This window comes from Tachyglossus aculeatus, chromosome 2 (genome assembly GCF_015852505.1).
Source record: "Tachyglossus aculeatus isolate mTacAcu1 chromosome 2, mTacAcu1.pri, whole genome shotgun sequence".
Classification (NCBI taxonomy): Eukaryota; Metazoa; Chordata; class Mammalia; order Monotremata; family Tachyglossidae; genus Tachyglossus; species Tachyglossus aculeatus.
The window spans coordinates 28,120,400-28,137,398 of record NC_052067.1 but is presented as its reverse complement, the minus strand read 5'-3'; the positions used below and the strand labels follow the sequence as shown (position 1 = coordinate 28,137,398).

Genomic DNA, 16,999 nt, shown 5'->3' with positions numbered 1-16,999 from the left:
AATCTACATTTTTCTGAATTCAGCTGAAAATGGACTTTCTCCCTCACTTTTATAAAAGAATGAAGTGCTCCTGCATGTCCTCACAAGTATGTAAACTCTGTGCATCATACAACAATCTTCAAGAACCTATACCAACTCAAACATAGGGCATATGTACAGGGTGTATAAAAAATTCCAACATGAATCAGAATCAAGGATGTTAAATTCATATTCAATAGGATGGTCAATGTTAGTCAACTCACTGGTCTTCAGATTCAGGGCAACTTCAGAGTCTGCTGAAATTCTGAGTAGGAATTAGAAATTATTGCTTTTCACTTGAGCTTCTTCTTTACTCTTCCACTATATATACTGTAACATGGAGAAACAAAATATTCTCCACCTCAGACAAAATTTAGCATAATTGCCAGTGCTGTGTTTGGAAAACAAGGGTTGGATGAGAATGGAATGGAGACATGAGGGAACCAAAGCGTCTCGGCCTCCAGCACTTACATCTCATTAACTGTCAATTACTGTATTCATGATTTAAGACATAAAGGGAAAAACACAAAATGAATTTTTTATCCCTTTTATCTAGACGGCAGTTTAAACTTACCCTCAAAGCACAAGATTAATGCAATAAGTTGAGAAATGGAGTCATTGCATTGAGCAATAAAACGCTTTTTGATAATCTTTGAGGTTATAAAAAAGATTGTGCTAAATCTATAAACTGTAGAAGCAGTTCTCTCTACAGGATAAAGCCTGTCTGATGCATTTTGAAAGATCCTTTCTCATATATAAATGATAAGAGAATTCCTCTAAACTCAGGTTTCCCTTCCTCCCTGCAATTTATAACTTTGTTCTAGCAAAAACACCTGCCGATTTGAGAGCTTTATCAGAATGATTGAAAAATGGGGCCCATAGATGAGGGAAAGTATAAAGGTGCTCTAATTCATAATCTACATTTAACATTTTTTTCCTTTGGATCCTTCATCACTAAGCTTTACAACTTTAGAAATCTAATACATTTCAAAATGATGCTCAGTATTAGGAAGATGCAGATGAATAGAAACTAAGTGCCTCTGCTTTCCTGAGCTTGCTTTTTCCCTCTTTATTCTGATTATTCCTCTAGACTCTCTTTATTCCTCTAGACTATAAGCTGGTTGTGGGCAAAGAATGTGTCTATCAACTCTATTGTACTGTACTCTCCCAAGCACTTAGTACAGTAAGCACACAACAAATACAATGAATTAGTGCACTGGGGAGAGACTTAGCCACATCAGAAGAGTGATGGAGGAGGAAGGAAGAAAATCCGTGTGGCTTTTAAAAGCCTTCAACAGCTTTGTATGCTATTTAGCTGACATTTTGTAGAAAAAAAGAAAAATCAATAGGACGTTAATAGATCTTAATCAGTCGATGGTTACTGAGGTTCAGCTTCATGTGGCCCACATCTAGGATGATAAGACTCTTTTGATCCCTATCTGTTATTTATCTTAGCATCCATCTCTCCTGATGGACTGTTAGCTTCTTCAGGACAGGAGTCAAGTCTACTAACTCTGCTGAACTCCTCCAGGCATTTGACACAGTGCTGTGCACACAGTAAGCACTCAATAAATACTATTGATTGAATGGTAGCATCTAGCTTAGGAGAACTGGAAACAAACTTCATAATGTTCCCATGCCTTTTGCAAGAGATTAACAGCGTTTTTATATTAATTCCTACCTGCGACAGAGCATACAGAGAAAGTCACCAAAAGACAAAGATAATTAAGAAAAGGTCAGCAAAGCAAAATCAACCAGCCAATTGCCAATGAGCCTAACAGGAAACTTTTATGAAGAGAGAAATGTAACCCTGTTAATCTTGAGACACTTTCCTGATCTGAACAGACTTTTCAAGGTGTCATTTTTTTTAAGAGTTCAAATACAGAGATTTTTAAAAAAGCATTGATCAGTACATTTTGTTATTACTGTCAGCCCAGGAGTCCAGCTAGTTGCCTTGTCAGTGGCAACAGGATGTTGGAAGAACAGAACAATTTAAAGAGCTTGGAATCCAACATCCTCTTCATAGAATTTATTAATTGATTTCACTTTACATTTTAATATGTACAGAACATCAACCCACAAAATTAGTTCCATTTCCCCTCTTCTCTACTTTATTGAAGATCGTATTCCTTTCCTTTTTTGCCACCTCTCCAATCTTTCTACTCCTCATAAAAGATCCCTACCCAGATATCAGTTCCCATCATTTTAGGCAAAGTTAGGTAATAAAATAAATCAGGAAAATTGGAATGGAGTTATTCCCCAAGATCACGGGGATTGGTTTTTCACAGTTCAACAGTTTCATTTAGGAATTTCTTGCAAATTCCATGGAACAACTCTGGAGCAGTACTAATTCGTAATCCAACAGTATTGTCTAGGGATGCTGTACACTTGCTAAAGTAATAGTCCATTTTGGCTGTTAAACAGAAAGTCTCTGGGGCTCAGAGATGAGACACTGGCCCAGCAGCTTTTCATGTCCAAAGCCACAAATGTAAATTGTAGGGGGAAAAATGATATCCACTATTCTATGACTCAAATATCATAATTTCACTGTTCGACACACTTTTGCTCTCTCCCCCTCCCTCCAGGCTCGCATCTCCTCCTGCCTTCAGGACATCTCCATCTGGATGTCCGCCCGCCACCTAAAGCTCAACATGTCGAAGACTGAGCTCCTTGTCTTCCCTCCCAAACCTTGTCCTCTCCCTGACTTTCCCATCTCTGTTGACGGCACTACCATCCTTCCCGTCTCACAAGCCCGCAACCTTGGTGTCATCCTCGACTCCGCTCTCTCATTCACCCCTCACATCCAAGCCGTCACCAATACCTGCCGGTCTCAGCTCCACAACATTGCCAAGATCCGCCCTTTCCTCTCCATCCAAACCGCTACCCTGCTCATTCAAGCTCTCATCCTATCCCGTCTGGACTACTGCACTAGCCTTCTCTCTGATCTCCCATCCTCGTGTCTCTCTCCACTTCAATCCATACTTCATGCTGCTGCCCGGATTATCTTTGTCCAGAAACGCTCTGGACATATTACTCCCCTTCTCAAAAACCTCCAATGGCTACCGATCAATCTGCGCATCAGGCAGAAACTCCTCACCCTGGGCTTCAAGGCTCTCCATCACCTCGCCCCCTCCTACCTCACCTCCCTTCTCTCCTTCTACTGCCCAGCCCACACCCTCCGCTCCTCCACCACTAATCTCCTCACTGTACCTCGCTCTCGCCTGTCCCGCCATCGACCCCCAGCCCACGTCATCCCCCGGGCCTGGAATGCCCTCCCTCTGCCCATCCGCCAAGCTAGCTCTCTTCCTCCCTTCAAGGCCCTGCTGAGAGTTCACCTCCTCCAGGAGGCCTTCCCAGACTGAGCCCCTTCTTTTCTCTCCCCCTCGTCCCCCTCTCCATCCCCCCGTCTTACCTCCTTCCCTTCCCCACAGCACCTGTATATATGTATATATGGTTGTACATATTTATTACTCTATTTATTTATTTATTTATTTATTTTACTTGTACATTTCTATCCTACTTATTTTATTTTGTTGGTATGTTTGGTTCTGTTCTTTGTCTCCCCCTTTTAGACTGTGAGCCCACTGTTGGGTAGGGACTGTCTCTATGTGATGCCAATTTGTACTTCCCAAGCGCTTAGTACAGTGCCCTGCACATAGTAAGTGCTCAATAAATACGATTGATTGATTGATTGATTCAGTTTGTTACAAGAGAAAATTGCATGCACATCAATTACTCTTACCCATTTGTGTGAAAAGAAAATAAAAACGTAACAGTAAGCCAACCAGCCCCTATTTTTTTCAATTCTACAGCCCCCAATTCTACAGAATTCCATGTTCTTTTCTTGATTTTATGTCATTTAGTTTACTTCAAGCAACAGAAATAACAGTACAATATTAATCATACCCCAAATCAATGCATGTTTAATACTCAGTTCTTATTGCTGGGTCATTGAATACATCCTTGGAATGTAATACACCCCAACTGTGCATGTGTTTGTGAATTTATTATCAAATTTGGGTCATCCTTTCCTGTAGATGGGAACGGGAGCAGATTTTTAAATACTATTCTTGCTTTCCTTTTGACATATTTGCAGGGATTATAGAGTCAGAAAAGCAATTACTTGAAAACCGAATTAGAAAGGGCAGGTATATGTGAACAGAAACTAACAAAGACTAAAGTAGGATGTTGGAATGATAACACAACTCAGGGAAGGTTTTTTTAAAAAATTCACATTTGAGCATTACACAAATACAGACCAGAAAAAATTTTAAATGAAAAAGCAGGCAAGACACTGAGTGCTTACTTCAAGATTGTGCTACTTGCATCTAACTTCAAAATTTCAAATGGACTTCTTTGAATGCCATCAAATTAAACTCTTAAGAGATCCTCAATGATGACACTAGTTTCTTCTAAAAAAATGTTTGGGGAACGTACATTTCTTGTGGGTTTTGAGGTGACTAACGCCCTCAGCCTAAGTATAGTCTTGACATTCCCTATCATTTATTATTTATAGTCCTACAAAGGAAGTGGTAGACATTCCATCGGTTGAAACACTGCAAAACACCTCTGAAAGCACCATAATGCCATGAGGAATAACCTACTATTACTACTAGAACTTTGTAAAAAGGGCTAAGGTGAGTATAAAATTGGCAAATGTCAAAAGGTGAATACCACCAGGGGTTCACAATCTTGGTAGGGGACAACATATACTTAGAAAAGAGAAATACACTGTAGACAGGGCACCAACAATAGGAACACCTGGAAATCAAAAATCAAAGGCAAGTGGAATCTAGAACTTTATGAATCAATGAAGAGTACTTGGAGGAGAAGCCCTGCTGAACGTCCCCACTCCTGGAACAGTCCCTAGTTTCAAACCATTGCAACCACCCCCAACTTTTTAATATTTCCAAAGGCTCCATACTTGCAGGTGCTGCAGTTTCTGATCCCTGGCTGGCAAGGGCAGAATCTGGGCTACCAGGATTTCTCGCAGATGGAGAGAGGTTGTTTGGGGCCCAAGGAGCTGGGTGTGGAGGTCATCTTACCTTTCTAATCTCTGTCCAGGAGGTTTCTCCCAGTCCTTCCTCTGGACCAAAGGCTATTGGTGCTGGTCCCTTCTTTTTTCAAAATGGGTTGAAATGTGAGGTGAATTGGAAGAAACACACCCTGGCTTCTCCAATGCTACCACACTGGCAAGTTACATTAAGTAACTGGCCTTTCGCTATAAACGTTTTGGAAAAACAGCAGGGGAATATGAAACTGCAAAATCACTATTCATGGATGCAGTTATTATACTCTAGAATGGAACAAATTTCCCATAGTATCCAAGGGTTTTTCTCCACGGAAGAGTGACTCAGAAAGGGCATGTTCAAAGAAAACTATTACACTGGTATGCTTTGGAAAACAAAGTCATTAAATAGAAGTATGAGACTTGGAATTTTGTCTATGTGAAATATGGAACATAATTTGCATTTTCAAATGGGAAAGACCAACTACTAAACAGGAATTATTAAATTTACAGAACCATAATTAGAGAGAGAGAGACCAAAATGATGTTGAATATTGGAGAGAAGTGTTTTGGTCAAAATTAGTCAGTCCTATAGTTTTGATGACCGACAGTTAATGCGATTCTGAATCTGATCTGCTTTCCTTCAAAAGGGAAAGGTAAATGCCAACTATAAAGGTTATTATCCTATAACCTACTATAGACAGACTTCTCCCAGTGAATGAGTTAGAGTAGAGGAAAGCCTAGAATTGAATATCTATCCATCATTGGAAAGTGTCACTAAAACTCCAAGCAAGTTTTACAACCTTTTAGACATGTCATAAGAAGAAGAACTTGAATAACCCTAAAAATAAAACAATTATTAGGACTGTTAAAGTTGTTGTATGATTGTAGATGGTGAAAAACTGAAGCCCTGTCACCTAGGAAAGAGGGATAAGAACTCCAGAATATGTGCTTTGATACAGGTAAAGATTTTATACGGCATTCTGCACACTAAAATAATCTCTAGTTGGGACTGAGAATCCAGCAAGGGATTGTTAAATGCCTACAGATTAAATAAAATATGCCAAAAGCAGTTGCACAACAGTGTGAAAGTTAAATTTGATCTAGAGCTCAGTTTGGGGTTGTATGTCACTCTAATGGTAATGCTTCTTATAGAAGTTAGTCATGCTAAATTGTGACTTCAAGAGAACAGCCAAGTTTAGCCTCTGGTCAAAGCTCCACCTGAACTGTACATTTATTGCCATGGACATTTAGAGTGTATTTGTATCAATCTATTAACAATATTTTTTTCTAGTCTTTATGCCAAATAACTAATTAGGGGATATTTTCTCTAAGGGATAACTATCAACCTAAAATAGGTGAGTTTATGACCAGAGCTTCATAGCCTTAGCCAAAGGAAAGGGCCACGCAGTTCTCTGGCTGCCACAATAACCCACCTGGATAATTCAGACTCAAGCCCCTTATCATCTATCATATTTATGGAGTGCTTACTGTGCGCAGAACACTGTACTAAGCACTTGGGAGAGTACACTATAAGTTGGTAGACATATTCCCTGCTCACAACAAGCTCACAGTCAATCAATCAATCAATCGTATTTATTGAGCACTTACTGTGTGCAGAGCACTGTACTAAGCGCTTGGGAAGTACAAGTTGGCAACATATAGAGACAGTCCCTACCCAACAGTGGGCTCACAGTCTAGAAGGGGGAGACAGAGAACAAAACCAAACATACTAACAAAATAAAATAAATAGAATAGATATGTACAAGTAAAATAAATAAATAAATAAGTCTAGAAGGGGAGACAGACATTAATACAAATAAATTACAGAAATGCAAATAAGTGCTGTGGGGCTGAGGGGCGGGGTAAAGGGTGCAAATCCAAGTGCTTGCCATAGTTATTCTGATTAACTGTCCAAAACAGGCTCAAATTCACAGGATACAGTAATTACTTTCACTTTCTCACTGAAAAGATGAGTATTTTTAAATACAAAAAGAAGTCCATTCAGAATATCTTGACTGATAGCCTGAAAACTTTCTTACTTCCATGGCCAAAGCCTAAAAACGTGCTCTGCACACACTAAGTGCTCAATAAATATGATTGAATGAATGAATAAAAAGTCCCATGCCATCTTTCAGTTTGATACAATGGCCTCTGATCTGACCTAATTTAAAGTCAGAGATGGATTAAGTAGATGAACCAAGAAAACTTACAAAAGCAGGGACATTTCAATCTTAGCTAAAGCAACTGTCTTTTTTTGTTAAAAAAAAAAAAACACAACAAAAAAGCAAACTGCTGAATATGGTCATTTCTGAGCTGCCTGGCAGTAGTTCCCAAAATGGGCACCAACTGGCAGTGGCAGAAGCTGATGCAAAATTCCTGGCACAGCAAGGCATGCTTACTGGCAGCAGCAATACAACCGCCACCTTGTCTGCCAGTGTAGAAAATTCCAGGCTTTTCCAGATTTCAGACGTTCTGGAAACTGACTGAGAATAAATGAGGAAACAAAAGACTTAAGTGAATTACCCGATTAGTACTTGACAGCCTCCGGGGTTCCAGCATAGCGAATGCTACTATGCCCATATGTAAAGCCAAAAAAAGGAAATTTAGAAGAAAAATTATTCACCGGCTGCCACTAATCAGAATGCCAAAAGAGTGGTTTTGGCCACTCTTTTTCAATAATATATTCTTCACTTGTGGAAGTCTTGTAGTTCTTTAAGCAGCAGAAGGTTGAGAAGAAATAGATTGTTTGGGTAAAGAGGGAGCAGGTGCAGAGAGAAATAAAAAGGAAGGAGAGAGGGCCACTTAACCCAGGTGTTTCCACATATCTTCTGAACCGCCTGGAGAGCCAGCCATAGGGCCACAGACACTCTGTAACCTCTGGCTCACTGCTCCCAATGGCTGCCCCTAAATGTATGCAACCTCCAAATGACCCCAAAAGGAAAGCTTAGTGATATCAGCCCAGCACACTCGTGAACGAATGGCAATTTGAAAATATGTCATGGGTATACTCTGAGATTTAACGTTGCTAATGCTGTCTGACCCAGAAAGTTTACACTCGGAGTGGTGGGGGCAGGGGGGATTGGCTACTTGTGCTTTCTTTCTCAATTCCATACAGTCAGAGGAGACAAAATTTAGCTGAGAGCATGCACTGATGTAAGGACCTTCTAATTATCACAGAAAACCCCTTCTAATTATTACAGAAAACCCCTTCATTGATAGTTGTTCCACAGATTGCTTCAAATTCTGTGCTACCCCCTTCTCTGTCACCAGATGGCCTAGAATCTATGGGATTAATTCATTCATTCAATCGTATTTATTGAGCGCTTACTGTGTGCAGAGCTCTGTACTGAGCGCTGCGCTGAAACCTCCAATTAACACCGAGAAATGCAGGAATAAGATTAGGACTACAATGGCCATGCATCTGTTTGCATACTGGACAGCCCCAGATTCAGCTAGTCTGTCTGTCCTTTTTGGTTGCAACATAGCCCTATATGCTCTTCCTGTCCAGCATTTTTTATTTAGAGAGCCTAGCCTCCCCAGGCTCCTCCTTCTGAGTTCCACGCCTTGGACACTGCTTGTTTCCCCTTAGAATCCCGGGAGAGAAGTGCAAAGGCTCTGGATCAAGTGGTAGAGTCAGGGGTTAACTGGAAAAAAAGCTGTACAGTCAAATGGATTTCCAAAAAAATGGTGTTTATGATGTTCTTCATGTCGCACTCCATGACTGGCAGCTCCTTGAGGGAAGGGAACATGCCTACCAACTCTGATGTTTTGTACTCCCCCAAGCACTTAGTACAGTGCTCTTCAAACAGCAAGCACTCAGTAAATACCATTGGTTGATTGATTGATAATACACTTGAAATCTGATGTTTCTGGCCAACATCCACAAGGGCCATTAGTGGCACCCCTAGCCAGGAGGTAGAAAGTCTGGGATGAATAATGCTAATTTAGGGTTCTTAGCACAGTCTTTACTGAGCTCTTACACTGTAGGCAATTCCACAGTAGACCCTTGGAACTGTATTAAAGGAAACTGAGTGATAAACAGTCCCCTGGAGGGGTGAGGAATCCAAGGACTATTGGCTTCCAGTATCATAGCACTGCAGTAAGTGCCTGGGAGATTACAATTCAACAGAGGTGGTAAGACAAATACAACAGAAGTGGTAAGACTAGTTCCCTGCCCACAAGTAGTCCGGTAGTAATGTAGCACTCTTCTGTTGAATTGAGCTTGTTACTGTTTCCAAAGGTATCTATTCTCCCCACTGTTCTGGGCTACAAAATACTTGAAGGATGCAGACTGGATATAAATCAAAGTACTTAGAGAAGCAGCATGGTGTAGTGGATACAGCATGGGCCTAGGATTCAGAAGGTCATGGGTTCTAATCCCTACTCCGCCACTTGTCTGCTGTGTGACCTTTGGCAAATCACTTCACTTCTCTGGGCCTCGTTACCGCATATTATAAAATGGGGATTGAGACTGTGAGCCCCATGTGGGACAGTTGGCTTGCATATACCCTAGCACTTAGTACAATGCCTGGAACATAGTAAGCACTTAACAAATACTGCAATTATTATTATTATTACCTACATTTCTTTTCAGCCTTTAGTTCAGTCCTCTGCGCATTTTAGCAGTTTAATAAATGACATTATTACTGTTACTAAATATTTAAATCCTAACAAAAACTCAAATAGTGTGTTGAAGAATAAAACATGCTACATAAAATATGTAAACTATATGAGAAATGTATCAACTTTCCTTTCTACATATGTGGCACTAGCTTTACACGAGTTTAGTGTACTCCATTCATGTTGCTGGGTTCTGGATAATATGTGTTTGTCTTCCAGAATTTCCCCAATTTCCAAAGCAATTTTTCCCAAGCACTGTAAAATAACCATGACTGGGAAAACCCGAGAAAAGTAGGTTGGCTAGGGAAAAAAAACCAAGAAATCCAAACTGCAAGAAACAAATGGACAACTAATCTCTCCCAATCATACTACCAACACTGGCTTCTAATTTTAGCATCCCAAAGGCCCTCAAGAATGGAATTATAAAATTAAGGAATCTTTGAAAAAATTCACCTTGAGACTCGCGCAAATGTCACTAAGGAAGGACTATATAGAGAATCCACCAAGAAGCCAAGGCCATGGAGTTTTCATCTTAAAGACTGAGCTTTTTTAGCGTGCCCAGCTACAAAATTATGATGATTATGATTATGGTATTTAAGCACTTACTATGTGCCAAGCACTGTTCTAAACACTGGACTTCTGCAAGTTGGCATACCACACTTGGGGTCAACTGGGGAAAAAAAAAAATCAACCTCTACATTCCCTGACATGAACAGGAGTGCCTACTACATTTTGCATTGCAGAATAAAATAACCTCTCTTTACATCTCCCCATACTAACACTGTAATCATAAATACATTCAAATTAGTAACTTTAAAAATATTTATAGTGTTCCCCCTCATTAATTATGCTATGCTCTGCAGTTGAACAGACAGTCTCTCTCCACAGGTTTACATCCCCAAACAGATGACATCAACCTACATAAAACGAGACATAATTAATGTCTGTAGATATAGGACTATATAATAACAGCCTTCAGCATGTATCCATGAATGTTCTACATACGTGTGGGTGGATGCTGAAAGCATAGAAAGGAGGAGAAAAAGACAAACGGAGAGAAAAAAGTAGTCTTTCAAAATAGGCAGGCAGAGATAAGACAGCCATGAAAATTCAATAGGGAAACTGAGGGGTTAGGATTAGGCAAATCTGAGAAAGCAGTAAAGTGCAGAGAGGAAGACAAAACTAAGCAAAGGATATAATAATAATAATAATAATGGTATTTATTAAGTGCTTACTATGTGCAAAGCACTGTTCTAAGCGCTGGGGAGGTTACAAGGTGATCAGGTTGTCCCACGGGGGGCTCACAGTCTTCACCCCTGTTTTACAGATGAGGGAACTGAGGCACAGAGAAGTGAAGTGACTTGCCCAAAGTCACACAGCTGACAATTGGTGGAGCCAGGATTTGAACCCATCACTTCTGACTCCAAAGCCCATGCTCTTTCCACTGAGCCACGCTTCTTATACTTGTGTATTATTAATGTTCAAGACCTCCATTAATTTTTTTGTATTTGCATTTTGAATACTTACCATTAGCCTTAAGTGTGTAAACTCCTCAATGTCTTGTTTTTGCCTCTGTTATTTTCTACAGTGTTCAGAACAGTGAACTGCAGTGTGCCCTAGTGATAGAGCGCAGGATTGGGAGTCAGAAGCATCTGGGTTCTAATCCCAGCTCCACCACTTGGCTGCTCTGTGTCCTTGGGTGAGTCACTTAACTTCTCTGGGCCTCAGTTCCCTCATCTGTAAAATGGGGATTAGTACTGCGAGACCTGCGTGGGACGGCGACTGTGTCCAACCTGATTAACTTGTATCTACCCCAATGCTTAGAACAGTGCTTGAACATAGTAAGCACTTAAACAAATACCGTAAAAAAATGCACACAAGAAGCCATATCTGAAATACTGACATTGAGGTTCTAAAGTTGTTGGGGTGTTAGGATGTAGGTATAATAATAATAATAATAATGGCATTTATTAAGCGCTTATTATGTGCAAAGCACGGTTCTAAGCGCTGGGATAGGAATCAGGGAGGAAATAAATTCCTGACGGCTAATGTTTATATTAGTGGTACACAAATACACATTTTATCATGAGATGATACAGCACAGACTACAATTAAATCAACTCAGACTATGAAAATATCTTTACATTATATTAAAGATTTTCTATATGTGGCACCCTGGGCATGTCTCATTTCCTGGGATCCCTGCACTGCAAAAGCCCCTTCATCCTCCAAGAGGCCTTCCCAAATCTTTTCCACCAAATCCTGTGCCCCCAGCACTGATTTTCCCTGAAAATTATATATACATCTGCTGCTGCTTGCATGCATGTAATTTATGTACATAAGCTCGGTCACTTGAAAATTTTTCTATTGAAGGGTGAATATTTGTGTTCATTCTGAATTCTCCTTTTGGATTGTAAGCATGGCAGAAATAGAAACTGGGTCATGGTTTCTGTCTCACATTTCCCTGTAGGACTCAGTACAGTGCACCGTATGTAAGGAGCGCTCACTACAAATTTACAATACTATTGTTGGGTCCCTGGAGTCATAAGGGTATTAGCATGTAACTTTTATTAGAAGTTGTGAAGGAGGTGGAATCTCAGCAAGTGTTCAAAGTAGTGGGAGAAGGCTCCTGATAGACAAACTGAGGATGTTCCTAGTGTATACAGCACTCATGTGTATTTGTACATATTTGTTACTCTATTTATTTTATTAATGATGTGTCTATAGCTATAATTCTATTTATTCTGATGGTACTGACACCTGTCTACTTGTTTTGTTGTCTGTCTCCCCTTTCTAGACCGTGAGACCGTAGTTGGGTAGGGACTGTCTCTATATGTTGCCAATTTGTACTTCCCAAGCGCTTAGTACAGTGCTCTGCACACATAAAGCACTCAATAATACGAATGAATGAATGGATGGATGAATGAATGAATGTAAAAAGAAGGTGGTTCAGCAGGTTTGTGAGAAATGGACTATGAAGAAGATGGCTAGTCATCCTCCACCATCTTAAACTTTGCTTCCTGGGGAAAGTCCATTCTTTTTTTTTCATGGTATTTGTAAAGCACTTACTATGTGTCAAACACTGTTCTACTTGTTGGGGTAGATACAAGTTAATCAGGTCAGATGCAGCCCCTGTCCCACATGGGGATCACAGTCCATAGAGGAGTGAGAACAGGCATTGAGTCCCTTCTAGACTGTGAGCCCGCTGTTGGGTAGGGATTATCTCTATCTGTTGCCAAATTGTACTTTCCAAGTGCTTAGTACAGTGCTCTGCACACAGTAAGTGCTCATAAATGCAATTGAACGAATGAATTGAATCCCCATCTTACAGTTGAGGAAACTGAGGCACAAAGAAGTTACGTGACTTGCCCAACGTCATCTAGCAGACAAGTGGAATCCTTAGGAATCTTCCAAAGGACAGAAAGCAAAGGAAGGGGCCTCCCTCCCTCTAGGGGGATCACAGCATCAAGATCTTGGAGACAGTGTGGTGATCAGTGGGGAAGGCTTATCCAAGAATTGATATGGAGAAAAAATAATTAAAACTGTTAAAACTATATGACCCAAACCATTCTGGGCAAATAAGTATGACAGAATGGCAGAGGAAGCTTGGTCCTATTGGGCATCAGTGAGGCAACTAAACCACCAAGCCTAGGAATGTAATCAAATGAGGCTTAATCCATCCCGGTTCCTCGACGTGCAGCTGGGATTGTTTAGTCACATCACGCGGTTGAGCCACAGACCCTGCCCACGGAGCTGCACCCTGGTGCCACTTGTTGGAAAATATGAAAGGTTCAATTACTCAAATTGATGAAGAAAGTGTAGGTATAGAACTTCAAATGTTCTTGGTTTGGCGAAACATTACTAGAAAATCCAAAGCATTCACCAGTAAGTGGGGGAGAAGCCAGGGGCTGACTCATCATTTACCAAATTCAGTGACTCCACTCTTCAGAAACCTCCAATGATTGCCCATCTACTCCTCATCAAACAGAAACTCCTTACCTTTAGGCTTTAAGGCACTCAATCCACTCTCTCCCTCCTTCCTTACCTCACCGATCTATCAAAACTCAGTCTGCACACTTTGCTCCTCCAATATTAACGTACTCTCTGTACCTTGATCTTGTCTATCTCACCACTGACCCCTTACCCCCATCCTCCCTTGGGCCTGAAACTCCCTCCCTTTTCATGTCTGACAGTCCACCACTCTCCCCAACTTCCACACCCTCCTAAAATCACACCTCCTCCAGGAGGCCTTCCCTGACTAAGCCTTTATTCCCTCTATACATTTGGCTGTATATCCCTTAAGCCCTATGATCCTCACTTTAGTTTCCACAGCCCTTATGTATATACCCTTATCCTGTACTATTTCTCCAGTCTCTAATTTAATGCCTGTCTCGCCCATAGAAAGAAAACTCCTTGTGACAGGGATCATATCCACCAACTCGTATTGCACTTTGCCAACCTCTAAGTACAGTGCTCCGCACACAGTAAGCACTGAGTAAATAACACAGATTCGTTCATTCATTCATTCAGGCTCTTCAAAGGATCCCAAGCCTATAAATCACCTGAGCCTGGACACTAGATCATCATCATCAATCGTATTTATTGAGCGCTTACTATGTGCAGAGCACTGTACTAAGCGCTTGGGAAGTACAAATTGGCAACATATAGAGACAGTCCCTACCCAACAGTGGGCTCACAGTCTAAAAGATGCACAGCAACCAAAAAGTCAAAAACTGCTTTAGTTTGATCTAGCGGTCAATGACTGTGTTTGACCCACATATATTTAAGCTTAAAGAATGAGGACCATGGATTGTGTTTCTGGATTCTCAGAATTCTAACTCCATAATGTCAAAAGGTTTCAGGCTGTTTTTCTTTTTCTCCACCTAATCTCACATTTGTATGCTCAGCATATAATCATCCTTATATATGTTAACTTTAAGCAAATACTGAACCTTGCTCAGGTAAACCCAGATTGATCCAGGTAAACAAACAGGAGAAATCCCTGAATCCAACTGCATAACTTGATGATATCTTGCCAAGAATGAACAAATTCAAATGAATAGAGATGTTCAATCAGAACAAACAATTTGTAGTCATTACATCCTTCTTTATGGCAAGGAAGGCAGGCAAGGATTTAGTGTAAAGGCAGAGAGTAAAGATGAACACAATATTTTCCTCAATTCACACTTTTAATTTTTGATTCTGTTAAATTCTTAGTGATGACGATTCACACTGAATTCTTCCAAAATCTGCATTTCACTAAATATGCGCTCATTTTTCCATCATCTACAAGAACAGTTTCTGGCAGGGCTGTTAGTCATCATCATCATCATCAATCATATTTATTGAGTGCTTACTATGTGCAGAGCACTGTACTAAGCGCTTGGGAAGTACAAATTGGCAACATATAGAGACAGTCCCTACCCAACAGTGGGCTCACAGTCTAAAAGGGGCTCACAGTCTAAAAGTCCTCTGTAGGACCATGCAGTATCCTATATTTTCCTCCCAGCACTTTTTTAGTGCTTCTCAGCTGGGCAACAAGATCCTAGGGGAAGAAAAAAAGAACCCAAAAAACCCAACCAGGATCTGAGAAGTGGATGAACAGGAATCATGTTTCCCTAATCAGCTGTACTCTCTCAGTCACTTACTACAGTAATCTGCACATAATAGGTGCTTAGTAAATACTATGTATTGATTCACTGAAGGCTGATAGGATGCAGGAACCTAGCTGTTCAGCCATATTTCTAAGAATCAGCATATTTCTAGGGAGCAGCAAGATCTAATGGATAGAACACAGACCTAGGAGTCAGAAGGACCTGTGTTCTAATCCCAGCTCTGCCATTTGTCTGCTGTGTGACCCTGGGCAAGTCACTTAACTTTTCTGTGCCTCAGTTACCTCATCTGTAAAATGGGGGTTAAGAATGTGAGCCCCACATGGGTGGGACAGGGACTCTGATCAACCTGATTTGCTTGTATCCACCCCAGCACTTAGTACAGTGTCTGGCACATAGTAAGTGCTTAACAAATACCACAATTATTATTATGATTCCAAAAAAACCTCCAGTCAGCACCTTTCTCCCATCTGCCTAATCTGATGACAAACAATATCTATAACATGGTATAATCTCAAAAATGTCCAATTTGACTATTTCCCCATTCCTCCTCTATGACTCTCTGGTTTTTCCCTCCTACACGGTTGCTTTCTTTCAAAATGCTACCAGTACTTTTGCCTAAAGACAAGGACATTTTTTCCCAAACTCTGAGTTTTATGCTAAAACACTTTGTTCCTTGGACAGTGCAAAGACATCCAGTTGGGATTTCAAAACTACTGCAAGGATGCTATAAGGGAATAACATTGCTTTTCCTTTGGAGTGGGAAAATCAGAGGTCATGGGTTCAAATCCCGGCTCCACCAATTGTTAGCTGTGTGACTGTGGGCAAGTGACTTAACTTCTCTGTGCCTCAGTTACCTCATCTCTAAAATAGGGATTAAGACTATAAGCCCCCCGTGGAACAACCTGATCACTTGTAACCTCCCCAGTGCTTAGAACAGTGCTTTGCACATAGTAAGTGCTTAATAAATGCCATCACTATTATTATTATTATTAAAATCAATACTGGTTACAGCGTTCTTTTTAAAATTACTATAAATACTGGTTAATCGAATTACAAAAGAAGTCACTTAACTTGATTTGCTAATTACAGTTTTACCCCTATTGGGGTAAAATGATACTAGTGAGAGCAGCTGGTGAGTGAGTTGCTGTAGCTGAAGAGCTTAAGACTTAGTAATGTGGGTCATTGGAACACTTACCTTTCTTCTGGGTAATGATTCCCTCTTCTTTTTCTACTCAATCCCTGAGAAGATTGGATTCCCTGACCAGTTCCCTACTCCACTTGCAAAAATACAAATCCCCATAGTCCTACACTCGCCAGAGCATGGGCTTTAGAGTCAGAGGTCAGGAGTTCAAATTCTGGCTCTGCCAATTGTCAGCTGTGTGGCTTTGGGCAAGTTACTTAACTTCTCTGTGCCTCAGTTACCTCATCTGTAAAATGGGGATTAAGACTGTGAGCCCTTTGTGGGACAACCTGATCATCATCATCATCAATCATATTTATTGAGCGCTTACTATGTGCAGAGCACTGTACTAAGCGCTTGGGAAGTACAAATTGGCAACATATAAAGACAGTCCCTACCCAACAGTGGGCTCACAGTCTAAAAGGGGGAGACAGAGAACAAAACCAAACATACTAACAAAATAAAATAAATAGAATAGATATGTACAAATAAAACAAATAAATAAATAAATAGAGTAAAAAATATGTACAAACATATATACATATATACAGGTGC

General features: G+C 40.5%; 1 protein-coding gene across 5 annotated transcripts in view; it reads right to left on the bottom strand.

The window, feature by feature from the left end:
• Positions 1–16,999, bottom strand: part of THRB (thyroid hormone receptor beta) — a 331,256-nt gene that overhangs the window by 234,866 nt on the left and 79,391 nt on the right. The window lies entirely within an intron of this gene.